The 27015-nt window shown below is 44.8% G+C and overlaps 1 pseudogene; it reads right to left on the bottom strand.

Annotated features, from left to right (window-relative positions):
* Positions 1-20455: 20455 nt before the first annotated feature.
* Positions 20456-20573, bottom strand: LOC126279180 (5S ribosomal RNA; annotated as a pseudogene).
* Positions 20574-27015: the final 6442 nt, after the last annotated feature.

A 27015-nucleotide genomic window follows, 5' to 3' on the forward strand; every position in this document is an offset into this window, starting at 1 on the left:
GGATGTTTCCAGAATGAGATTTTCACTCTGCAGCGGAGTGTGCGCTGATATGAAACTTCCTGGCAGATTAAACCTGTGTGCCCGCTGCAGAGTGAAAATCTCATTCTGGAAACATCCCCCAGGCTGTGGCTAAGCTATGTCTCCGCAATATCCTTTCTTTCAGGAGTGCTAGTTCTGCAAGTTTCGCAGAAGAGCTTCTGTAAAGTTTGGAAGGTAGGAGACGGATACTGGCAGAAGTAAAGCTGTGAGTACCGGACGTGAGTCGTGCTTCGGTAGCTCAGATGGTAGAGCACTTGCCCGCGAAAGGCAAAGGTCCCGAGTTCGAGTCTCGGTCGGGCACACAGTTTTAATCTGCCAGGAAGTTTCATATCAGCGCACACTCCGCTGCAGAGTGAAAATCTCATTCTGGACACTGTTAACTGTTAAATGCAGAGGAGAGAGCAGATAGGTGGAAAGAATACATTGAAAGCCTCTATGAGGGTGAAGATTTGTCTGATGTGATAGAAGAAGAAACAGGAGTCGATTTAGAAGAGATAGTGGATCCAGTATTAGAATCGGAATTTAAAAGAGCTTTGGAGGACTTACGGTCAAATAAGGCAGAGGGGATGAATAACATTCCATCAGAATTTCTAAAATCATTGGGGTAAGTGGCAACAAAACGACTATTCACGTTGGTGTGTAGAATATACACTCCTGGAAATAGAAAAAACAACACATTGACACCGGTGTGTCAGACCCACCATACTTGCTCCGGACACTGCGAGAGGGCTGTACAAGCAATGATCACACGCACGGCATAGCGGACACACCAGGAACCGCGGTGTTGGCCGTCGAATGGCGCTAGCTGCGCAGCATTTTTGCACCGCCGCAGTCAGTGTCAGCCAGTTTGCCGTGGCATACGGAGCTCCATCGCAGTCTTTAACACTGGTAGCATGCCGCGACAGCGTGGACGTGAACCTTATGTGCAGTTGACGGACTTTGAGCGAGGGCGTATAGTGGGCATGCGGGAGGCCGGGTGGACGTACCGCCGAATTGCTCAACACGTGGGGCGTGAGGTCTCCACAGTACATCGATGTTGTCGCCAGTGGTCGGCGGAAGGGGCACGTGCCCGTCGACCTGGGACCGGACCGCAGCGACACACGGATGCACGCTAAGACAGTAGGATCCTACGCAGTGCCGTAGGGGACCGCACCGCCACTTCCCAGCAAATTAGGGACACTGTTGCTCCTGGGGTATCGGCGAGGTCCATTCGCAACCGTCTCCATGAAGCTGGGCTACGGTCCCGCACACCGTTAGGCCGTCTTCCGCTCACGCCCCAACATCGTGCAGCCCGCCTCCAGTGGTGATGCGACAGGCGTGAATGGAGGGACGAATGGAGACGTGTCGTCTTCAGCGATGAGAGTCGCTTCTGCCTTGGTGCCAATGATGGTCGTATGCGTGTTTGGCGCCGTGCAGGTGAGCGCCACAATCAGGACTGCATACGACCGAGGTACACAGGGCCAACACCCGGCATCATGGTGTGGGGAATCTCCTACACTGGCCGTACACCTCTGGTGATCGTCGAGGGGACACTGAATAGTGCACGGTACATCCAAACCGTCATCGAACCCATCGTTCTACCATTCCTAGACCGGCAAGGGAACCTGCTGTTCCAACAGGACAATGCACGTCCGCATGTATCCCGTGCCACCCAACGTGCTTTACAAGGTGTAAGTCAACTACCCTGGCGAGCAAGATTTCCGGATCTGTCCCCCATTGAGCATGTTTGGGACTTGATGAAGCGTCGTCTCACGCTGTGTGAATGTCCGGCACGAACGCTGGTCCAACTGAGGCGCCAGGTGGAAATGGCATGGCAAGCCGTTCCACAGGACTACAGCCAGCATCTCTACGATCGTCTCCATGGGAGAATAGCAGCCTGCATTGCTGCGAAAGGTGGATATACACTGTACTAGTGCCGACATTGTGCATGCTCTGTTGCCTGTGTCTATGTGCCTGTGGTTCTGTCAGGGTGATCATGTGATGTATCTGACCCCAGGAATGTGTCAATAAAGTTTCCCCTTCCTGGGACAATGAATTCACGGTGTTCTTATTTCAATTTCCAGGAGTGTATGAGTCTGGCGACATACCATCTGACATTCGGAAAAGCATCATGCACACAATTCCGAAGACGGCAGGAGCTGACAAGTGCGAGAATTATCGCACAATCAGCTTAACAGCTCATGCATCGAAGAAGAAGAATAATATACAGAAGAAGGGAAAAGAAAATTGAGAATGCGCTAGGTGACGATCAGTTTGGCTTTAGGAAAAGTAAAGGCACGAGAAAGGCAATTCTGACGTTACGGCTAATAATGGAAGCAAGGCTCAAGAAAAATCAAAACACGTTCATAGGGTTTGTCGACCTGGAAAAAGCGTTCGCCAATATAAAATGGTGCAAGTTGTTCGAGATTCTGGAAAAAGTAGGGGTAAGCTATAGGGAGAGACGGGTCATATACAATATGTCAACAACCAAGAGGGAATAATAAGAGTGGACGATCAAGAACGAAGTGCTCGTATTACGAAGGGTGTAAGACAAGGAGGAAGCAATGATGGAAATATAAGAAAGGTTCAGGAGTGGAATTAAAATACAAGGTGAAAGGATATCAGTGATACGATTTGCTGATGACATTGCTATCCTGAGTAAAAGTGAGGAAGAATTAAATGATCTGCTGAACGGAATGAACAGTCTAATGAGTACACAGTACGGTTTGAGAGTAAATCGGAGAAAGGCGAAGGTAATGAGAAGTAGTAGAAATGAGAACAGCGAGAAACTTTATATCAGGATTGACGGTCACGAAGTCAATGAAGATAAGGAATTCTGCTACCTAGGCAGTAAAATAACCAATGACGGACGGAGCAAGGAGGACATCAAAAGCAGACTCGCTATGGCAAAAAAGGCATTTATGGCCAAGAGAAGTCTACTAATATGAAATACCGGCCTTAATTTGAGGAATAAATTTTTGAGGATGTACGTCTGGAGTACAGCATTGTATGGTAGTGAAACATGGACTGTGGGCAAACCGGAACAGAAGAGAATCGAAGCATTTGAGATGTGGTGCTATAGACGAATGTTGAAAATTAGGTGGACTGATATGGTAAGGAACGAGGAGGTTCTACGCCGACTCGGAGAGGAAAGGAATATGTGGAAAACACTGATAAGGAGAAGGGACAGGATGATAGGACATCTGCTAAGACATGAGGGAATGACTTCCATGGCACTAGAGGGAGCTGTAGGGGGCAAAAACTGTAGAGGAAGACAGAGATTGGAATACGTCAAGCAAATAATTGAGGACGTAGGAATTCGTGGCGGCCCGTATCAAACCAGCCAGTAGACTGATGACCCCAAAAAATTATATATATATATATATATTCCTTCCCCTTCTTTACTTACAACTGGGTTTCCATCTGAGCTCTTGATATTCGTACAAGTGGTTCCCTTTTCTCCAAAGGTCTCTTTAATTTTCCTGTAGGCAGTATCTATCTTTCCCCTAGTGACATAAGCCTCTACATCCTTACATTTATCCTCCAGCTATCCCTGCTTAGCCATTTTGCGCTTCCTGTCGATCTCATTTTTGAGACGTTTGTATTCCCTTTTGCCTGCTTCATTTACTGCATTTTTATATTTTCTCCTTTCATCAATTAAATTCACTATGTCTTCTGTTACCCAAGCATTTCTATTAGCCCTCGTCTTTTTACCTACTTGATCCTCTGCTGCCTTCACTACCATCATCCGTCAAAGCTACCCATTCTTCTTCTACTGTGTTTCTTTCCCCCATTCCTACCATTTGTTCCCTTACGCTCTCCCTGAAACTCTGTACAACCTCTTGTTTAGTCAGTTTATCCAGGTCCTATCTCCTTAAATTCCCACCTTTTTGCAGTTTCTTCATTTTTAATCTACAGTTCATCACCGATAGATTGTGGCCAGAGTCCACATCTGCCCCTGGAAATGTCCTACAATTTAAAATGTGGTTCCTAAATCTCTGTCCTACCATTATATAATCTATCTGAAATCTGTCAGTATCTTCATGGTCGTTAAACACTAATCTTCCTGCCGTCTTTCGACTACTGCCGCCGATGGAAGGCCACCCCAGCACGTGAGCTGCTTTTTCACATGAGGGCAGTCGGCGTCGTCATTGCTTTCCCAACAGTAAATTCCATCCTCTCAGTTTTGGTTTGGTCCTTAGTCGTTTGTACTACATACAGTTTGAGGAAGTATTTTAGTCTCATATACTTAATTGCTTAGAGATGCAGCATCTGTCAGCAGGTGTCATACAGAGTACGTCTGTTACCTTTTGCATTTTAGACGCACGTGTAAGTAACTGATACGGCAACTAACGGGAATTACGTGTTTCACACCAAGGAACCTGTGTTATATTTTATGTAGTATTAATTCGTGAAGTGAAGATGCTTTATACAAAGTAATTATGTATAAGACTGTTATTACAACTTTTGGTGGTTCCATGAAGTTGTTCTTTAAGTACAGTAAGGCTACGCAGAAATGCTACACATCATATTCTGTCACTCCCCCGTTCGTAATAGAAGGATTTATTAAGTACCCTCTTCGATGTTACATTTTTCGCTTTTGATAGCGGAAGCTGTCATCATCAGCCCTGTCACCGCTTTGACGGTGGTTATTTCCCCGTAATCATGATCCACCATATCGTGGTGACACGTTAAAAACTCACTCCCTCTACTACCGCAAAGATGGAATGTTCCAGACGTCGGACACGCAATATCCGTCCACGATCAGAGGCGCTGATATTACCCTTCTTCCCCGTCCTTCCTTTGATTTTCATACTAACGACCAGTACATAATCTGACCATATCACAAACATGACACAAGGAACCAATAAAGTTCTGGTAGCTACAGCAGCGACCTTTAACAATACACTAGCCGCCCAGTTAAATTGTTAGTGTTGTATTAAATAGTTTGAAATCCATTCTCAGGTAACTATCACCACTTTAAAATACGTATATTATTAGTATTTAAATGTAAATTATGTTTGAAATGGTACTTGACACAAATCAGGAATAGGCCTTGTCGGTTTAGAAAATATAATATTGTTTCGAGGAAGCTTACGCCAGGTGAGACATAGCCTGCATGATACATTGCAACAGTTCGTAGACAGCCGCGAATGGATGTATTCAGTGCTTCGGGCATACATGAACGGAATTAGATAGGTTTGCGTGTTTCTGTCAATTGATTTACAAGCTGGTATGGCCAATCGTACTTTGTGTGAGAACCAAATACGAGCGCGATGTTTCTGGGCCTCAGACGACAAATTCATTTACAATAAAAGTTTCCGTGGCAAAGCAAAAGCAGTCGGGATTTGATAGCGGATCAAAGCATTCATTAACGACCGCGCAGTTTAGGACGCTGAAACAAAAATCAAATTAAAATGCGTCTATTTTCTTATTTCGTTATGTAAATGCCGTTACCTTACTGCGCGCTGAAGAATGAGACAGTAGCAAAGCATCCAATTTATAGAATTTTTACAAGTACTGCTTACTTTTAGTGATCCTACAGAAGGTAACTAACACACTAGAGCGAAAATGAAAGGTGCGTTGAAGGAAATAGCTACGGGCAACTATTTCACAGAAATAACACACGTTCAAAACTAACATTAACTCGAAACAAATGTATACTTCCTGCACAAGGTTATACGTGGCAGGACGCTGACACATCAAAGGTATGTTCATTAATCGGTGCGCTCGAGGATATTGCTGTAAAATTAATAGTACCACTACCAGCCTCCAGGTGGAAATATGGTGCTATAAGCAGTCAGAATGTGAAATGTTTCCTATTTTCACTTCATGAGCTGTTTGTCACTTGGGGACGCAAGTTGAGTTCTATTGTGAAGTGATTGTTGCTATAAATAATTTAAAAAGTTGAATTTTTCAGTACGAAATGCAACGGCTATTGATAAAAAAAGACCTTTGACTGATGATAGAGTTGCCGGCCTATGTGGCCGAGCGGTTCTAGGCGCCTCAGTGTGGAACCGCACTGGTGCTACGGTCGCTGGTTCGAATCCTGCGTCGGTCATGGATGTGTGTAATTTCCTTAGGTTATTTAGTCGTAAATACACTCCTGGAAATTGAAATAAGAACACCGTGAATTCATTGTCCCAGGAAGGGGAAACTTTATTGACACATTCCTGCGGTCAGATACATCACATGATCACACTGACAGAACCACAGGCACATAGACACAGGCAACAGAGCATGCACAATGTCGGCACTAGTACAGTGTATATCCACCTTTCGCAGCAATGCAGGCTGCTATTCTCCCATGGAGACGATCGTAGAGATGCTGGATGTAGACCTGTGGAACGGCTTGCCATGCCATTTCCACCTGGCGCCTCAGTTGGACCAGCGTTCGTGCTGGACGTGCAGACCGCGTGAGACGACGCTTCATCCAGTCCCAAACATGCTCAATGGGGGACAGATCCGGAGATCTTGCTGGCCAGGGTAGTTGACTTACACCTTCTAGAGCACGTTGGGTGGCACGGGATACATGCGGACGTGCATTGTCCTGTTGGAACAGCAAGTTCCCTTGCCGGTCTAGGAATGGTAGAACGATGGGTTCGATGACGGTTTGGATCTCCGGGCACTATTCAGTGTCCCCTCAACGATCACCAGAGGTGTACGGCCAGTGTAGGAGATTCCCCACACCATGATGCCGGGTGTTGGCCCTGTGTGCCTCGGTCGTATGCAGTCCTGATTGTGGCGCTCACCTGCACGGCGCCAAACACGCATACGACCATCATTGGCACCAAGGCAGAAGCGACTCTCATCGCTGAAGACGACACGTCTCCATTCGTCCCTCCATTCACGCCTGTCGCATCACCACTGGAGGCGGGCTGCACGATGTTGGGGCGTGAGCGGAAGACGGCCTAACGGTGTGCGGGACGGTAGCCCAGCTTCATGGAGACGGTTGCGAATGGTCCTCGCCGATACCCCAGGAGCAACAGTGTCCCTAATTTGCTGGGAAGTGGCGGTGCGGTCCCCTACGGCACTACGTAGGATCCTACTGTCTTGGCGTGCATCCGTGTGTCGCTGCGGTCCGGTTCCAGGTCGACGGGCAGGTGCGCCTTCCGCCGACCACTGGCGACAACATCGATGTACTGTGGAGATCTCACGCCCCACGTGTTGAGCAATTCGGAGGTACGTCCACGCGGCCTCCCGCCTGCCCACTATACGCCCTCGCTCAAAGTCCGTCAACTGCACATACGGTTCACGTCCACGCTGTCGCGGCATGCTACCAATGTTAAAGACTGTGATGGATCTCCGTATGCCACGGCAAACTGGCTGACACTGACGGCGGCGGTGCACAAACGCTGCGCAGCTAGCGCCATTCGACGGCCAACACCGCGGTTCCTGGTGTGTCCGCTGTGCCGTGCGTGTAATCATTGCTTGTACAGCCCTCTCGCAGTGTCCGGAGCAAGTATGGTGGGTCTGACAAACCGGTGTCAATGTGTTCTTTTTTCCATTTCCAGGAGTGTAGTTCTAAGTCTAGGGGACTGATGACCTCAGATGTTAACTCCCATAGTGCTCAATGCCATTTGAACCATTTAATGGTAGAGTTGTTTTACGAGAAACGTCGCACCGCCGATAGAAACAGCTGCCAAGAGACCCGATGTCAGTAAACGGACTGAAGAATATGATCAACAAATTTGAAGATACACATGAATTAGGACGTACAGCCGGCAGAGGGAGGCTGCTCATTTCCATGACAGTTGATGAGGAAGTTCCTCTAGATCCAGCCTGCCGTGTGGCACATGCTTTAAATTCCGCAACCAATTCTAGACCAGTCTCCTGGAAATCGTCACTCTCATACAGTTGAAAAGGTTTTGTGGCCAATTTTACATTCGTATCCTTGCAAGATTCAGAATTAACACCAGATGAAGTCCTCAAATACGAGGATTATCCGGAAAATACGTATAAAAGTTGAATAATGTCTTTATGTTACAATTTGCTGTCACCGCCAGGTGGTACTACAGCTGTAATCAATCCCATAAACGCACAGTATGAGTCAGAGCACTCTGCGTGAAGGTGACAGTGTGCGGCAGCTTGTTGATAGTTACTCTTTTTCACCTGCGTTCTGCACGGAGCTCCCTCAGATTGAGGAACTGCGCGTCAACATCAAGTTTCTTGGAAAGCTAGGGAAGAACGGCAGTGAGATTTTTGAGTGTTTAAAACAGTTTTACCGAGACAAATCTCTGAAGGAACCAACCGAGAACAAGTGGTTAAAAAGGTTCCGGGATGGCCGAGAAGAAGTGAACGATGACCCTCGCCTAGGACGCCCGTCGACATCGAGTTCCGATGCAAACGTTGAACGAATTCTGGCTTGTGTTCTTAAAGACCGTAATTGACAGTCAGAATGATTGCTGACGAGCTGTCAATCCCCAAAACAATCGTTCACGAAATCCTGACACAAAAACTTGAAATGAAGAAATTGTGTGCGAAAATCCTACCGAAGCTCTTGACGCCCGAACAGAAAGCAAAGAGGGCTTAGTGGTGTGTGGATTGGCTGGAAGCAGAGGAAGGAGGGGACTTTGTCAAACGTCATGACTGGAGACGAGTCCTGGTTTTACGAAGTCGATGTGGAGCACAAATCTCAAAGCAAGGAATGGAAATTAGCAGGAGAACCGAGAAGAAAAAAGTCGCGAAAATCAAGGTCCAATCTGAAAACAATGTTGATTGTTGTCTTTGATTCTAAGGGCATTGTTTACAAGTAATTTGTCCCTCCCGGCCAGAGAGTGAACGGAAATTTTTACGTTGAAGTTCTGACGCGTTTCAGAGCTCGTATGGCCCGCGTTCTACCGGAGTTGGCAAAAGGGGGCAGGTGGATCCTTCATCGCGACAATGCGCCCGCTCGCACGTCGCTCGTTTTGCGAGAGTTTTTGGCCCGAAGCTCAATCACCATGACAGACCACCCGCCTTATTCACCCGATTTAGCCCCGTGTGACTTCTTCATATTCCCGAAATGCAAAATGGTGCTTCAGGGGCGGCCCTTGGGAGATGTGGAAGCCATCAACGAGGAAATGACACGGCAACTGAACAATATCACAACTGAAGACTTTCAGCAATGTTATCAACAGTGGAAAAGGCGTTTGCAGAAGTGTATCCCGTCTCAGGGCGAGTACTTTGAAGGAGACCATATTGTAATACCCGAATAATTGTAAAATAAAGTTATTATTCAACTTTTATACGTATTTTCCGGACAAACCTCGTAGGGTACAGGGCTTTGACTATTCCCTTCGCTTTCTCAGACGGATGTAAATGCGTGACACACGACTGAGGATTAATATTTGGACGGATGAGGTTCATTGTACTCTACAGTGTGCCGTAAATGCACAGAACTGATGCATATACTGTTCTGCTCTACCATATATTGATATGTTGTGCTGGTACATCCAGTCCATTCCGCTTTAACTGTTTCAGCTTGCGTGACACCGGCCTTTTAATTATGACCACCCACTACCTTAAAAAAAAGAAACCAGATTTACAGACGCGCGAAATTTGGCAGGGGCTTCAATGCGAGATGCCTTTAATAGGTTCTACAACGAAACATTGTCTCGAAAAATTTGGTAGAAAATCCGAAGAAATTCTGATCGTATGTAAAGTACACAAGCGGCAAGACGCAGTCAATACCTTCGCTGCGCAGTGCCGATGGTAGTGTTACCGACGACTGTGCCGCTAAAGCGGAGTTATTGAACGAAGTTTTCCGAAATTCCTTTACCAAGGAAGACGAATGGAATATTCCAGAATTTGAAACACGAACAGCTGCTAGCATGAGTTTTTTAGAAGTAGATACCTTAGGGGTTGCGAAGCAACTCAAATCGCTTGATACAGGCAAGTCTTCAGGTCCAGTTTGTATACCGATTAGGTTCCTTTCAGATTACGCTGATACAATAGCTCCCTACTTAGCACTCATATACAACCGCACGCTCACCGATAGATCTGTACCTACAGATTGGAAAATTGCGCAGGTCGCACCAGTGTTTAAGAAGGGTAGTAGGAGTAATCCATCGAACTACAGACCTACATCATTGACGTCGGTTTGCAGTTAGGGTTTGGAGCATATACTGTATTCAGCATGGTTTCAGAAAACATCGCTCTTGTGCAACACAGCTAGCTCTTTATTCGCATGAAGTAATGGCCGCTATCGACGGGATCTCAAGTTGATTCCGTATTTCTAGATTTCCGGAAAGCTTTTGACACCGTTCCTCACAAGCGACTTCTAATCAAGCTGCGGGCCTATGGGGTATCGTCTCAGTTGTGCGACTGGATTCGTGATTTCCTGTCGGGAAGGTCGCAGTTGGTAGTAATAGACGGCAAATCATCGAGTAAAACTGAAGTGATATCGGGTGTTCCCCAGGGAAGCGTCCTGGGACCTCTGCTGTTTCTGATCTATATAAATGACCTGGGTGACAATCTGAGCAGTTCTCTTAGGTTGTTCGCAGATGATGCTGTAATTTACCGTCTAGTAAGGTCATCCGAAGACCAGTATCAGTTGCAAAGCGATTTAGAAAAGATTGCTGTATGGTGTGGCAGGTGGCAGTTGACGCTAAATAACGAAAAGTGTGAGGTGATCCACATGAGTTCCAAAAGGAATCCGTTGGAATTCGATTACTCGATAAATAGTACAATTCTCAAGGCTGTCAATTCATCTAAGTACCTGGGTGTTAAAATTACGAACAACTTCAGTTGGAAGGACCACATAGATAATATCGTCGGGAAGGCGAGCCAAAGGTTGCGTTTCATTGGCAGGACACTTAGAAGATGCAACAAGTCCACTAAAGAGACAGCTTACACTACACTCGTTCGTCCTCTGTTAGAATATTGCTGCGCGGTGTGGGATCCTTACCAGGTGGGATTGACGGAGGACATCGAGAGGGTGCAAAGAAGGGCAGCTCGTTTTGTATTATCACGTAATAGGGGAGTGAGTGTGGCAGATATGATACGCGAAATGGGATGGAAGTCATTACAGCAAAGACGTTTCTCGTCGCGGGGAGACCTTTTTACGAAATTTCAGTCACCAACTTTCTCTTCCGAATGCGAATATATTTTGTTGAGCCCAACCTAGTTAGGTAGGAATGATCATCAAAATAAAACACGAGAACTCAGAGCTCGAACACAAACGTTTAGGTGTTCGTTTTTCCCGCGCGCTGTTCGGGAGTGGAATGGTAGAGAGATAGTATGATTGTGGTTCGATGAACCGTCTGCCAAGCACTTAAATGTGAATTGCAGGGTAGTCATGTAGATGTAGATTGCATTCCCTTGCAAGATCTTTTCTGAATTCGCTAGCAACACATGGTCACCCGTGGATATGAGTGTGAAATATGATTGTTACTCCCCTAAGGATATTTCTTTTGCATTCAACTGCAGCTACTCCTGTAGAATCTAATTTATGACTAGGTCAAACAACGGAGGTTATCGGTCACACCCGCGCCTCAGACATTTCTCCGTTTAATTGCAAGTAACTATTATGCATGTCCGCAGCTCGTGGTGTCGCGGTAGCGTTCTGGCATCCCGAGCACGGGGACCCGGGTTCGATTCCCAACCAGGTCAGGGATTTTCACCTGCACTGAGATGGCTGGATGTTGTTGTGTCGTCTTCATCATCATTCATCCCCATTACGGTCGGAGGAAGGCAACGTCAAACCACCTCCACTCGGACCTTGGCTACTACGGCGGTGCGGGTCTCCCGCATCGTTCCCCTACGCTCTGTCAAGAAGCATGGAACTTCATTTCCATTATGCCTGGTTAATCATTTTTACATTTAAAAGCACTGTGCGCCATAATTTATATCACTCTGCACTTTCGGATGATTTTTCGCGATCTGAAAACGTCATGTAGAAGGGCGTGTTTTATTACCTTGGTTTTTTAAAGTTTGTTTTGAAACTGCCCCTTAGAAAAATTAATGAATGATTGTGCTGATAAACCCCTTAAGTTATTTGATTTTCAAACAGCTGAGCAGAACTCAACGTACTCAGATATTACTCTCTTTACTTATTCTGATCAACGCTAAACTGACACACAATATTTATAGCGCAAAGCAATCTGACTTTCAACAATCCCTACAAAAGAATGGCCCTGACTAACAATAACCTATACATTTCATGAATCACTTACCTCACAAAAATTTTAGTTACTCGAACTACTGCAACACAGCGAGCGCTAATACTGCCAGCTAAATAAAAGATTCTAACTACTGAAGTCACTAACTACTGATAGGCATAGTGAGCAAATGAAAGATTTTGATAGAGAAATATCAATGTATTTACCCTAATAGTGTTCAAAAGTCATAATATATATATATATATATATATATATATATATATATATATATATCAGTTCATGACATCCAGTCTTATACATTTAATGTCTCTGATGGACAAACGTCCAGATCGTCCGCTTTTAAAATTCTGCCACCTCTATCCCCACATCCATCACTGCTGGCAGCTCACCTCCAACTGCGCAACGCTACGCGCTGTTCACATCCAACTGCCCAACACTACAATAGCGAATGTTCCAATAATGCCAACCAGCCACAGACTGCACACAGCACAGCCATGGATTTTCATATAGAGCGCTACGTGGCGTTACCAGCATAAAAACCTAAACAGCCTACTTACAGTTTTTATAAAGCTGCACCTTTATACGAGCTTCCTTTAACAAAAGTGAACTACGGTTATATATGCGTATCAGTTGAAAAGCTTCTGCAAAATAATTTTTAATTGTTTGTAATAGAACTTTATAATTTGGTAATTTTGTAATTTACATTAATTTTGCAAGCTAAGATTCGCTCGTTTCTTTGATTTTTCGTTCATCGTTGGTGTTACAAAGTTAATGAAAGCTTAAGCTCCGTCTACAGGTACTGACGTTCCCACTGGTACCGACTGGCCGCCGTGCGGTCAGCACACCGCTCTCCCGGCCGTCGTCACTTTTAGTTTCCTGTAGCCTCTACTACTCGCTCAGGTAGCTCCTCAATTGGCCTCACGAAGCTGAGTGTACTCGTTCCAGTCCCCCATTAAGGAAAAATCCCTGGCAGAGCCAGAAATCGAACGCGGGTGCTCCTTATGGCAGTCAACCGCAATGGTCACTCTGCTACGGAGGCGGACAAATTAATGTCATAAAATAATCCAAAAGACCAGATCACTTAAAGACTGTTTGCTAGATGACCGGTTTCAACACACTAAAGGTGCCATCATCGCATCTGACAGGAGATGACAGGTTTGAGGGAGGAGGAGATTAGTGTTTAACGTCCCGTCGACAACGAGGTCATTAGAGACGGAGCGCAAGCTCGGGTGAGGGAAGGATGGGGAAGGAAATCGGCCGTGCCCTTTCGAAGGAACCATCCCGGCATTTGCCTGAAGCGATTTAGGGAAATCACGGAAAACCTAAATCAGGATGGCCGGAGACGGGATTGAACCGTCGTCCTCCCGAATGCGAGTCCAGTGTGCTAACCACTGTGCCACCTCGCTCGGTGTTTGAGAAAGGGCTTACATGAGTTGCTCTATACACGGTGTTACAAAAAAGGTACGGCCAAACTTTCAGGAAACATTCCTCACACGCAAATGAAGAAAAGGTGTTGTGTGGACATGTGTCCGGAAACGCTTCATTTCCATGTTAGCGCTCATTTTAGTTTTGTCAGTATGTACTGTACTTCCTCGATTCACCGCCAATTGGCCCAATTGAAGGAAGGTAATGTTGACTTCAGTGCTTGTGTTGACATGCGACTAATTGCTCTACAGTACTAGCATCAAGCACATCAGTGTGTAGCATCAACAGGTTAGTGTTCATCACGAACGTGGTTTTGCAGTCAGTGCAATGTTTACAAATGCGGAGTTGGCAGATACCCATTTGATGTATGGATTAGGACGGGGCAATATCCGTGGCGCGGTACGTTTCTATCGAGGCAGATTTCCAGAACGAAGGTGTCCCGACAGGAAGACGTTCGAACCAATTGATCGGCGTCTTAGGGAGCACGGAACATTCCAGCCTGCAATGGACGAGCCAATTCTTCGTTCAGTTGACGATAACCCTAATGTCAGCGTCATAGAAGTTGCTGCTGTACAAGGTAACATTGACCATGTCACTGTATGGAGAGTGCTACGGGAGAACCAGTTGTTTCCGTACCATCAGCAGCTGATTGGCCTCCACTGGTACACTTCTGCGAATGGTTCATCCAACAATGTGTCAATCCTCATTTCAGTGCAAATGTTCTCCTTACGGATGAGGCTTCATTCCAACGTGATCAAATTGTAAATTTTCATAATCAACATGTATGGACTGACGAGAATCCGCACGCAATTGTGCAATCACGTCATCAACGCAGATTTTCTGTGAACGTTTGGGCAGGCATTGTTGGTGATGTCTTGATCGGGCCTCATGTTCTTCCACCTACGCTCAATGGAGCATGTTATCATGATTTCATACCGGATACCCTACCTGTGCTGCTAGAACAAAATAGTTCAAGTGGCTCTGAGCACTATGGTACTTAACATCCATGGTCATCAGTCCCCTAGAACTTAGAACTACCTAAACCTAACTAACCTAAGGACATCACACAACACCCAACCATCACCAGGCAGAGAAAATCCCTGACCCCGACGGGTATCGAACGCGGGAACCCGGGCGTGGGAAGCGAGAACGATACCGCACGACCACGAGATGCGGGCTGTGCTGCTAGAACATGTGCCTTTACAAGTACGACACAACATGTTGTTCATGCACGATGGAGCTCCTGAACATTTCAGTCGAACTGTTCCTACACTTCTCAACAACAGATTCGGTGACCGATGGATTGGTAGAGGCGGACCAATTCTATGGTCCCCACGCTCTCCTGACCTCAACCCTCTTGACTTTCATTTATGGGGGCATATGAAAGCTACCCGTGGTCTAGATGCCGGCACGGTGGCTCAGCGTGTTCGGTGAGAGAGTTAGCTGCCCTCTGTAATAAAAAAAACTGAGTTAATCGATCAACAACGAACTGAAACGGGTGTCTTGCGACGTCCACCCCTAGCAGACACAACGAAAAAACAAACAAAATGAGAACAATTTAAAAAACGGGGGGGGGGGGGGGGGGGGGTAGCGTCTTTGATTCATAATCAAAACGTCAACGGTCCCGGGTTCGATCCCCGCCACTGCCTAAATTTTGATAAATAATCAGCATTGGCGGCCGAAAACCTACGGCATAAGAAGTCAGTCTCATTCTGCCAAAGGCCTTGTCAAGGAGGGCGGAGGAGCGGATAGAGTTTCAGAGCACTCTCTTGTCCTAGAGGTGGGAAATTGCCACTAAAGGCGGAAGAATCAGCAATGATCAACGACATGAGGATGCAGAAGGCAATGAAAACCACTGCATTAAAGACACGTAACGTGTTATCCACAGGACATGTCGCCTGTAGTTGAAGAAGTGTCATGATGATCTCTCCATTGGCAAAAGATTCCAGAATAGCCCCCTTCCGGATCTCCGGGAGGGGACTGCCAAAGGGGAGGTTACCATGAGAAAAAGATTGAATAATCAACGAAAGGATAATGTTCTACGAGTCGGGGCGTGGAATGTCAGAAGCTTGAAAGTGGTAGGAAAACAAGAAAATCTGAAAAGGGAAATGCAAAAGCTCAATCTAGATATAGTAGGGGTCAGTGAAGTGAAGTGGAAGGAAGACAAGGATTTCTGGTCAGATGAGTATCGGGTAATATCAGCAGCAGCAGAAAATGGTATAACAGGTGTAGGATTCGTTATGAATAGGAAGGTAGGGCAGAGGGTGTGTTACTGTGAACAGTTCAGTGACCGGGTTGTTTTAATCAGAATCGACAGCCGACCAACACCGACAACGTTAGTTCAGGTATGCATGTCGATGTCGAAAGCTGAAGATGAACAGACAGAGAAAGTGTATGAGGATATTGAAATGGTAATGCAGTATGTAAAGGGGTCGACTGGAATGCATTTGTAGGGGAAGGAGTAGAAGAAAAGGTTACTGGAGAATATGGGCTTGGGACAAGGAATGAAAGAGGAGAAAGACTAATTGAGTTCTGTAACAAGTTTTAGCTAGTAATAGCGAATACCCTGTTCAAGAATCACAAGAGGAGAAGGTATACTTGGAAAAGGCCGGGAGATACGGGAAGATTTCAATTAGATTACAACATGGTCAGACAGAGATTCCGAAATCAGATACTGGATTGTAAGGCGTACCCATGAGCGGATATAGACTCAGATCACAATATAGTAGTGATGATGAGTAGGCTGAAGTTCAAGACATTAGTCAGGAAGAATTAATACACTAAGAAGTGGGATACGGAAGTTCTAAGGAATGACGAGATACGTTTGAAGTTCTCTAACGCTATAGATACAGCAATAACGAATAGCGCAGTAGGCAACACAGTTGAAGAGGAATGGACGTCTCTAAAAAGGGCCATCACAGAAGTTGGGAAGGAAAACATAGGTACAAAGAAGGTAGCTGCGAAGAAACCATGGGTAACAGAAGAAATACTTCAGTTGATTGATGAAAGGAGGAAGTACAAACATGTTCCGGGAAAATCAGGAATACAGAAGTACAAGTCGCTGAGGAATGAAATAAATAGGAAGTGCAGGGAAGCTAAGAAGAAATGGCTGCAGGAAAAATGTGAAGACTGTTAAATGCAGCGGAGAGAGCAGATAGGTGGAAAGAATGCATTGAAAGCCTCTATGAGGGTGAAGATTTGTCTGCTGTCGATTTAGAAGAGATAGGGGATCCAGTATTAGAATCGGAATTTAAAAGAGCTTTGGAGGACTTACGGTCAATTAAGGCAGAAGGGATAGATAACATTCCATCGGAATTTCTAAACTCATTAGGGGAAGTGGCAACAAAACGACTATTCACGTTGGTGTGTAGAATGTATGAGTCTGGCGACATACCATGTGACTTTCGGAAAAGCATCATCCACACAATTCCGAAGAAGGCAAGAGCTGACAAGTGCGACAATTATCGCACAATCAGCTTAACAGCTCATGCGCTGAAGCTGCTTACAAGAATAATATACAGAAGAACGGAAAAGAAAATTGATAATGCGCTAGGTGACGATCAGTTTGGCTTTAGGAAAAATAAAGGGACGAGAGAGGCAATTCTAACGTTACGGCTAATAATGGAAGCAAGGCTCAAGAAAAATCGAGACACGTTCATAGGATTTGTCGACCTGGAAAAAACGTTCGACAATATAAAATGGTGCAAGCTGTTCAAGATTCTGAAAAAAGTTGGGGTAAGCTATAGGGAGAGACGGGGCATATATAATATGTACAACAACCAAGAGGGAATAATAAGAGTGGACGATCAAGAAAGAAGTGCTCGTATTAAGAAGGGTGTAAGACAAGGCTGTTGTAGCCTTTCGCCCCTACTCTTCAATCTGTACATAGAGGAAGCATGATGGAAATAAAAGAAAAGTTCAGGAGTGGAATTAAAATACAAGGTGAAAGGATATCAATGATTCGATTCGCTGATGACATTGCTATCCTGAGTGAAAGTGAAGAAGAATTAAATGATCTGCTGAACGGAATGAACAGTCTAATGAGTACACAGTACGGTTTGAGAGTAAATCGGAGAAAGACGAAGGTAATGAGAAGTAGTAAAAATGAGAACACCGAGGACTTAACATCAGGATTGATGGTCACGAAGTCAATGAAGTTAAGGAATTCTGCTTCCTAGGCAGTAAAATAACCAATGGCGGACGGAGCAAGGAGGACATCAAAAGCAGACTCGCTATGGCAAAAAAGGCATTTCTGGCCCAGAAAAGTCTACTAATATCAAATACCGGGCTCAATTTGAGGAAGAAATTTCAGAGAATATACGTCTGGTGTACAGCATTGTATGGTAGTGAAACATGGACTGTGGGAAAACCGGAACAGAAGAGAATCGAAGCATTTGAGATGTGGTGCTACAGACGAATGTTGAAAATTTGGTGGACTGATAAGGTAAGGAATGAGGTGGTTCTACGCAGAATCGGAGAGGAAAGGAATATGTGGAAAACACTGATACGGAGAAGGGACAGGATGATAGGACATCTAAGACATGAGGGAATGACTTCCATGGTACTAGAGGGAGCTGTAGAGGGCAAAAACTGTAGAGGAAGACAGAGATTGGAATACGTCAAGCAAATAATTGAGGACGTAGGTTGCAAGTGCTACTCCGAGATGAAGAGGTTAGCACAGGAAAGGAATTCGTGGCGGGCAGCATCAAACCAGTCAGTAGACTGAAGACCAAAAAAAATAAAAGTTCTTGTCTATGGAACCACGGTACCAAATGTAGAGACTCTTCGTGCTCGTATTGTGGACGGCTGTGATACAATACGCCATTCTCCAGGGCTGCATCAGCGCATCAGGGATTCCATGCGACGGAGGGTGGATGCATGTATGCTCGCTGACGGAGGACATTTTGAACATTTCGTGTAACATAGTGTTTGAAGTCACGCTGGTACGTTCTGTTGCTGTGTTATTGTATTCCATGATTAATGTGATGTGAAGAGAAGTAGTAAAATGAGCTCCAACATGGAAAGTAAGCGTTTCCGGACACATGTCCACGTAACATATTTTCTTTCTTTGTGTGTGAGGAATGTTTCCCGAAAGTTTGGCCGTACCTTTCTGTAACACCCTGTATACATTACTATTAGTACAGCACCATATACCTGAATGTAGCTTAACATGCATAAATCATTCGGATATAACGATAATGAGACGGGGCAGCTGATATAAAATCATTGTCGCAAAAATAAAAATTAAAAAACAACTGCTCTCATACTTATTCTGTTCCATCAGATATATAGAACGACCATGAGAGCAGTTGTTTTTTAATTTTTATTTCGGCGACAATGATTTTATATCAGCAGGCCTGCCTCATTATCGTTATATCCAAATGATTTATGCATGTTAAGCTACATTCCGGTATGTGGTGTGTAATAATAGTAATGTATATAGTGTAACTCATGTAAGCCCTCCATCAAATCTGTCATGTTACATCTTCACAGATCTGATGATGGCTTCTTTAATGTGTTGAGAAAGGTCATCTAGTAAACAGTGTTTAAGCGATATGGGCTTTTGAATTATTTCTACAACAGAGTGATCGCCCCACAACACACTACGTGTTCTCTGCAAAATAAATGTCGCTCTCAATGGAAAATGTTTTTGTGATCGTGAAATTCTTTTGGTATGCCAAGTCATTACATGTTAGAAAAACTCTGTAGAAGCCGACGGAATGTCCTTCAAGCCCATACATATCAAATATCATTCGTGCTTTCTGATCGCAGACAAATTGTGTTGAATTGTCGATGTTCACCGTAAACCGATCCTGAGGAAAATTAAGATTCCTGTGTTCTCTAAAAGGAGAAGTATCACGGGTCCAAAGAGGCTCTTCAAAGAGCAGTGGAAAATTCCCTCTCTCTTTTATTTGCCCCCTCTCTACTCCTGCACAAAAAGAGAGGTGGAGTGCGGTGGGTGGATTGATTAGACAGCGGGATAAAGTTGGGCCGTTTTAATCCCCTAGGCGATCGGGAGGTGGAGGGTCCTTCCTTCCTGCAAGGCGACAAATTTCGGCGGGTGGAACGAGAAACGCATGTGCGAGGACGTGAAATGTGCGTGGGCCGGAAGAACCTTGGCTGTAAAGTCAGGCGCTACTGCGTGCCTAACCAAGAGAACGGAACGCATAGAGCTAGTGGAATTGAAGGCTAGCTGGCTACACGTTTTCACATCAACGGGGAAGCGAAATCTTGAAAAACAGTCATAACTTGTTCTTCCGCATTTGAATAATATCGTTGTTGACATAAACAAACACAACCTAATTTCAGCAATGTTTCTCACGCCACACCTGGTTTACTTTTAAATGATTATCTTCAACAACCCTCTTCATAACTAATGTTCACGAAGTGGCAGACATGTGGCAGTATCATGACTCAGAAATGTATAATCGTTAGACATAATCTTCCAGACATAACGCTAAGAGCGACTTTCTACAACGCGGTAAGCATACTTCGCAGCTCACCTGGCACAACTACAGCCAGCAAAACATACTGGCTATACAGAACTATTAAAACGTAAACATATAAGAAGCGAGCTATAAGCTTCCGTTTGAAGGCTGTACACTCCGGAATCAGTATGCCGGTTAAGTAAAGTCGCCGTGGGCATTGGCGCTATTATCCCATCCACGCAGCAGGTTGAAGATACTCGTCTGGTAAAACACCTTCTCCAAAAAAAAAAAAAAAAAAAAACGAGTGGCCTACCGGGGCCATTCGGCCGCCTTGTCATCCTCAGTGGAGGATGCGGATAGGATGGGCGTGGTATCAGCACGCCGCTCTCCCGGTCGTTATGATGGTATTCTTGACGGAAGCCGCTACTTTTCGGTCGAGTAGCTCCTCAATTGGCGTAACGAGGCTGAGTGCACCCCGAAAAATGGCCACAGCGCAGGGCGGCCTGGATGGTCACCCATCCGAGTGCCGACCATGTCCGACACCGCTTAACTTCGGTGATCTCACGGGAACCGGTGTATCCAGTGCGGCAAGGCCGTTGCCCCTTCTCCAAAGGCATCTTTCATTTTACTGTAGGCGGCATCTATCTTTCCCCTAGTGTTAACTGTTCTGTGATATCCAAGGATTTCTCTTAGGCCTTGTCTGTTTAGCTATTCGATTTTTGATCTCTTCAGTATTTCATCTACCAAAGCTACCCATTCGTCTCCAACTGTATTCCTTTCCCCAACTTAGTCAATCGTTGCCTAATGCTCGCTCTCAAACTCACAGTACACTCTCGTTCTTTTTAACTTACCAAGTTCTTTCTCCTTAATTTACTATGAATTTTTGCAATTTCTACGGTTTTAGTCTACTGTTTATAATTAATAAGTTATGGTAAGAGTCTACATCTGCTCCTGGAAATATCATACAGTTTAAAATCTTTTTCCGAAATCTGTGTCTTACCGTTACATAAACAATCTGAAACTAGCTGGTGTCTCCATGTTTCTTCCACATATGCATTCTTCCTTTATGATTCTCAACTCAGTGTTACCGGTGTTTAAGTTATGCTCTGTGCTATATTCTACTATTGTTTCCTAGATCTAAGCTTATTAGGATTATTTGCTTGTTTCGTTGTCCTCTACTTGTGCCTTTCTTATTTATCTATAATTGTACCCTGTATATAGCACTATCTGTATTACCTATCATGCCGAAGTAGCAGTTGAAATCTTGCATTGGTGAACTTTCTATAAAATGAAACTATTTTTCGAAGGCTGTAATTCTGTTGGTTGATGTTTAATATGTGCAGTGTCGAATGTCGCTGTTAACTTCCCTGTCCCCACAGAATCATTCTGTGTGGAATGTCATGTTGTATCTTTGTGGGGATGGACATCACAGACACGTAATTGCCGTGCTCACCAACTTGGCTCAGCTCGTGGTAAGGATGATCGGTACAAATAGTCAGTTGCTGTGTGGAGGTGAACGATCGAGTTCTGACAAAGCCATGAGTGAGGCCTAAAGAATCTAAAGAATCGTATGTGCTGAGTTTCTGTCAGTCAGATGTTATTGCAATCCGTACACGGTATGGGAAAGGGCAAAGGTTGGATTTATTTATTTGATTTATTCAAAGACATTTTGTTCTAGTTATTGTGTAGTGCTCTGTTAAAGAATCTTTACAGGCTAAGGAAATGTTCAGTTTTACTGAATGTGGATTTCTGTTTTGTTTATGCGAGATGAAATAATTGTTGAGCCCCACATCGGCATAATGCCCAGGCAAAACACAGCTCTATTTCTAACTTGTGCTGCAATGGTAGCAGAAGGATGTGTGTATGTGGAAATGGTGGTGTAGCCTCAAAGTATGATAATTTAGACTGTGTCTTGCTTTCCTGTATGCTGTTTCAGACACAGCTGGGAAGGACATGGTAGATGCAGTATGGCTTGTGAAGGAAGAGTTCTGTAATGAGGTTATAGAGCATTGACAGTTTCTAGTGAATATGGTGATGGAGCTACACAGCAGTTTTGGCATCTCGTGGATGAGCTGGTGCAATTGACTGAGGTGCAGCACAAGGATAAAAGTAGGTCAGCACTCTTACAGTCTGAATTAGTGGTCAGATTCGACCAGTATAAATGACCTTCCCAGGGTCAAATGCATAGGCTAGAAGCCACAATTATGCATAATAAGAATAGAATTAATGACGTGTTACGAACAGTTGGGTTGAACCAGCAGAAAAGGAAGGTAAAAGGTGGGAGATGCACTTCGCTAGGATTCCCAACCTGTTTAATAATGAGTTCTGTTTTTTTCCTTACCTGCCACTTTCAAGTGCTTCTATAATATGTTGACAATACGAAAGAATGGTTTTGGTTTGCAGGCTGTGGAATTTTTAGTGTATCCACATCTTAGGAGTAGTTTGAAAAGTATTATAGTATATTCAGTCATTTAGAAGACCTAGCATATCAAAATGATGGGTATAGGTATGTGGACTAAGGTAGGGAATGTGATTCCTGATTAAGTGCCATGGATAAAAAGGTTTGTGAGAAGACAGTTCAAAACGTGACAGTTGTGTTACACGTGAAATGGTGGGACATTTCCCAAACGATTGCTGGCAGTAGAATAAGAACAGGGCAATGATATTTAACGATTCCCCAGGAACATTTTTTTTTTGGTGCGGGGGGGGGGGGGGGTTCCCTCCGTTAATTAAGGATGCTGACACGTATCAGAAGGAAAAACGAATTATGTATCGTAATCATAAAGAAACGTCACCATTGAGGAGATCCTAGAGACGTTCATATAAAAGAGTGTGGTTGCAAATATTTGGGCTGTAGTGGACGCATATCAGATTTGCTGTATTAACAAGCCCCACCGGATAATAAACATGTTGCACTAGTTTTGGTACCTGTTGACAAGTTATACTTTGGAGTTGTGTGTCCATTACGGAGGTTGTGGCTGGAAAACAAGTACACTCTAGTATGCGTTGAAGCCTTCTCATGTTGTTGTTGTTGTGATCTTAAGTCCTGAAACTGGTTTGATGCAGCTCTCCATGCTACCATATCCTGTGCAAGCCTCTTCATCTCCCAGTACTTACTGCAGCCTACATCCTTATGAATCTGCTTAGTGTATTCATCTCTTGGTCTCCCTCTACGATTTTTACCCTCCACGCTGTCCTCCAATGCTAAATTTATGATCGCATGATGCCTCAGAACGTGTCGTACCAACCGGTCCCTTCTTCTTATCAAGTTGTGCCACAAACTCCTCATCTCCCCAATTCTCTTCAATACCTCCTCATTACTTATGTGATCTACCCACTTATCTTCAACATTCTTGTGTAGCACCACATTTCGAAAGCTTCTATTCTCTTTTTGTCCAAACTAGTTATCGTCCATGTTTCACTTCCATACATGGCTACACTCCACATAAATACTTTCAGACACGACTTGCTGACACTTAAATCTATACTCGATGTTAACAAATTTCTCTTCTCCAGAAACTCTTTCGTTGCTATTGCCAGTCTACATTTTATATCTTCTCTACTTCGACCATCATCAGTTATTTTGCTCCCCAAAGAGCAAAACACCTTTACTACTTTAAGTGTCTCATTTCCAAGTCTAATTCCCTCAGCATCACCCGACTTAATTCGACTACATTCCATTATCCTCGTTTTGCTTTTGTTGATGTTCATCTTACATCTCCCTTTCGAGACACTGTCCATTCCGTTCAACTGGTCTTCCAAGTCCTTTGCTGTCTCTAACAGAATTACAATGTCATCGGCGAACCTCAAAGTTATTATTTCTTCTCCATGGATTTTAATACCTACTCCGAACTTTTCTTTTGCTTCCTTTACTGCTTGCTCTGTATACAGATTGAATAACATCGGGGAGAAGCTACAACTCTGTCTCGCTCCCTTCCAATCCACTGCTTACCTTTCATGCCCCTCGACTCTTATAACTGCCATCTGGTTTCTGTACAAATTTAAATAGCCTTTCGCACCCTGTATTTTACTCCTGACATCTTTAGAATTTGAAAGAGAGTATTCCAATCAACATTGTCAACAGCTTTCTCTAAGTTTACAAATGCTAGAAACGTAAGTTTGCCTTTCCTTAATCTTTCTTCGAAGATAAGTCGTACGGTCAGGATTGCCTCACGTGTGCCAATATTTCTACAGAATGCAAACTGATCTTCCCCGAGGTCTGCCTCTACCAGTTTTTCCATTCCTCTGTAAAGAGTTCGCGTTAGTATTTTGCAGCTGTGACTTATTAAACTGGTAGTTCGGTAATTTTCACTTCCAAGGACTGATTTATTTGGGATTGGAATTATTATATTCTTCTTGAAGTCTGAGGGTAAGTTGCCTGTCTCATACATGTTGCTCACCAGATGGTAGAGTTTTGTAAGGACTGGCTCTTCCAAGGCCGTCAGTAGTTCTAATGGAATCTTGTCTACACCCAGGGCCTAGTTTCGTCTCACGTCTTTCAGTGCCCTTTCAAACTCTTAACGCAGTATCGTTTCTGCTTTCCCTTCTTTGCTTAGAACTGGGTTTCCATCTCAACTCTTGATATTCATAAATATGGTTCTCTTTTCTCCAAAGGTCTCTTTAATTTACCTGTAGGCAGTGTCTATGTCACCCCTCGTGAGATAAGCCTCTACATCCTTACATTTGACCTCTAGTCATCGCTGATTATCCATTTTGCACTTCCTGTCGATCTCATTTTTGCGACTTTTGTATTCCTTGTTGCCTCCTTCATTTACTGCATTTTTATATTTTCTCCTTTCATCAATTAAATTCAATATTTATCCTGTTACCAAAGTATTTCTACTAGCACTCGTCTTTTTACCTACTTGATCCTCTGCTGCCTTCACTAATCCATCATTCAGAGCTACCCACTCTTCTTCTACTTTATTTCTTTCCCGCATTCCTATCAATTGTTCCCTTATGCTCTCCCTGAAACTCTGTAAAATCTCTGGTTTAGTCAGTTTATCCAGGTCCCATCTCCTTAAATTCCTACCTTTTTTGCAGTTTCTGCAGTTTAATCTACAGTTCATAACCAATAGATTGTTGTCAGAGTCCACATCTGCCACTGGAAATGTCTTACAATTTAAAACCTGGTTCCTAAATCTCTGTCTTACCATTATACACTCCTGGAAATTGAAATAAGAACACCGTGAATTCATTGTCCCAGGAAGGGGAAACTTTATTGACATATTCCTGGGGTCAGATACATCACATGATCACACTGACAGAACCACAGGCACATAGACACAGGCAACAGAGCATGCACAATGTCGGCACTAGTACAGTGTATATCCACCTTTCGCAGCAATGCAGGCTGCTATTCTCCCATGGAGACGATCGTAGATATGCTGGATGTAGTCCTGTGGAACGGCTTGCCATGCCATTTCCACCTGGCGCCTCAGTTGGGCCAGCCTTCGTGCTGGACGTGCAGACCCCGTGAGACGACCCTTCATCCAGTCCCAAACATGCTCAATGGGGGACAGATCCGGAGATCTTGCTGGCCAGGGTAGTTGACTTACACCTTCTAGAGCACGTTGGGTGGCACGGGATACATGCGGACGTGCATTGTCCTGTTGGAACAGCAAGTTCCCTTGCCGGTCTAGGAATGGTAGAACGATGGGTTCGATGACGGTTTGGATGTACCGTGCACTATTCAGTGTCCCCTCGACGATCACCAGAGGTGTACGGCCAGTGTAGGAGATCGCTCCCCACACCATGATGCCGGGTGTTGGCCCTGTGTGCTTCGGTCGTATGCAGTCCTGATTGTGGCGCTCACCTGCACGGCGCCAAACACGCATACGACCATCATTGGCACCAAGGCAGAAGCGACTCTCATCGCTGAAGACGACACAAGCGGGACCGTAGCCCAGCTTCATGGAGACGGTTGCGAATGGTCCTCGCCGATACCCCAGGAGCAACAGTGTCCCTAATTTTCTGGGAAGTGGCGGTGCGGTCCCCTACGGCACTGCGCAGGATCCTACGGTCTTGGCGTTCATCCGTGCGTCGCTGCGGTCCGGTCCCAGGTCGACGGGCACGTGCACCTTCCGCCGACCACTGGCGACAACTTCGATGTACTGTGGAGACCTCACGCCCCACGTGTTGAGCAATTCGGCGGTACGTCCACCCGGCCTCCCGCATGCCCACTATACGCCCTCGCTCAAAGTCCGTCAACTGCACATACGGTTCACGTCCACGCTGTCGCGGCATGCTACCAGTGTTAATCACTGCGATGGAGCTCCGTATGCCACGGCAAACTGGCTGACACTGACGGCGGCGGTGCACAAATGCTGCGCAGCTAGCGCCATTCGACGGCCAACACCGCGGTTGCTTGTGTGTCCGCTGCGCCGTGCGTGTGATCATAGCTTGTACAGCCCTCTCGCAGTGTCCGGAGCAAGTATGGTGGGTCTGACACACCGGTGTCAATGTGTTCTTTTTTCTATTTCCAGGAGTGTATAATCTATCTGAAACCTGTCAGTATCTCCAGGCTTCTTCCATGTATACAACCTTCTTTTATGATTCTTGAACCAAGTGTTAGCTACGATTAAGTTATGCTCTGTGCAAAATTCTACCAGACGGCTTCGTCTTTCATTTCTTACCCCCCCATCTATATTCACCTAGTTCCCATATTTCTCTCGATTGTTTCACACTAGATTTGGGTCACAAAATCAGTGGTATTTTGGGTGAAGAGGTATTTTGGTACCTTTAGACCCTGCTAACTAGTAGCTTCTGACATTTTCATGGCATTCACCTACAACAGTGTTCAGAGACTTCTTATTTGGGTTCGGAACCAGTCATTCTACCATTACACTAAATTTCCCAAACATATTCTTCGAGTAGAGAGTGGACCTTAAACTAAAGTCGGCCTTGATTGGTTAAAATAGCTTCATCACATCAAATGGAATGAGATTCTAAAATGGCTAATCTACATCTTTAATACAACAGTGTTCAGCGACTTCTTATTTGGGTTCGGAACTAGTCATTCTACCATTACACTAAATTTCCCA

This window comes from Schistocerca gregaria, chromosome 6 (assembly GCF_023897955.1).
Source record: "Schistocerca gregaria isolate iqSchGreg1 chromosome 6, iqSchGreg1.2, whole genome shotgun sequence".
NCBI classification, from domain to species: Eukaryota; Metazoa; Arthropoda; class Insecta; order Orthoptera; family Acrididae; genus Schistocerca; species Schistocerca gregaria.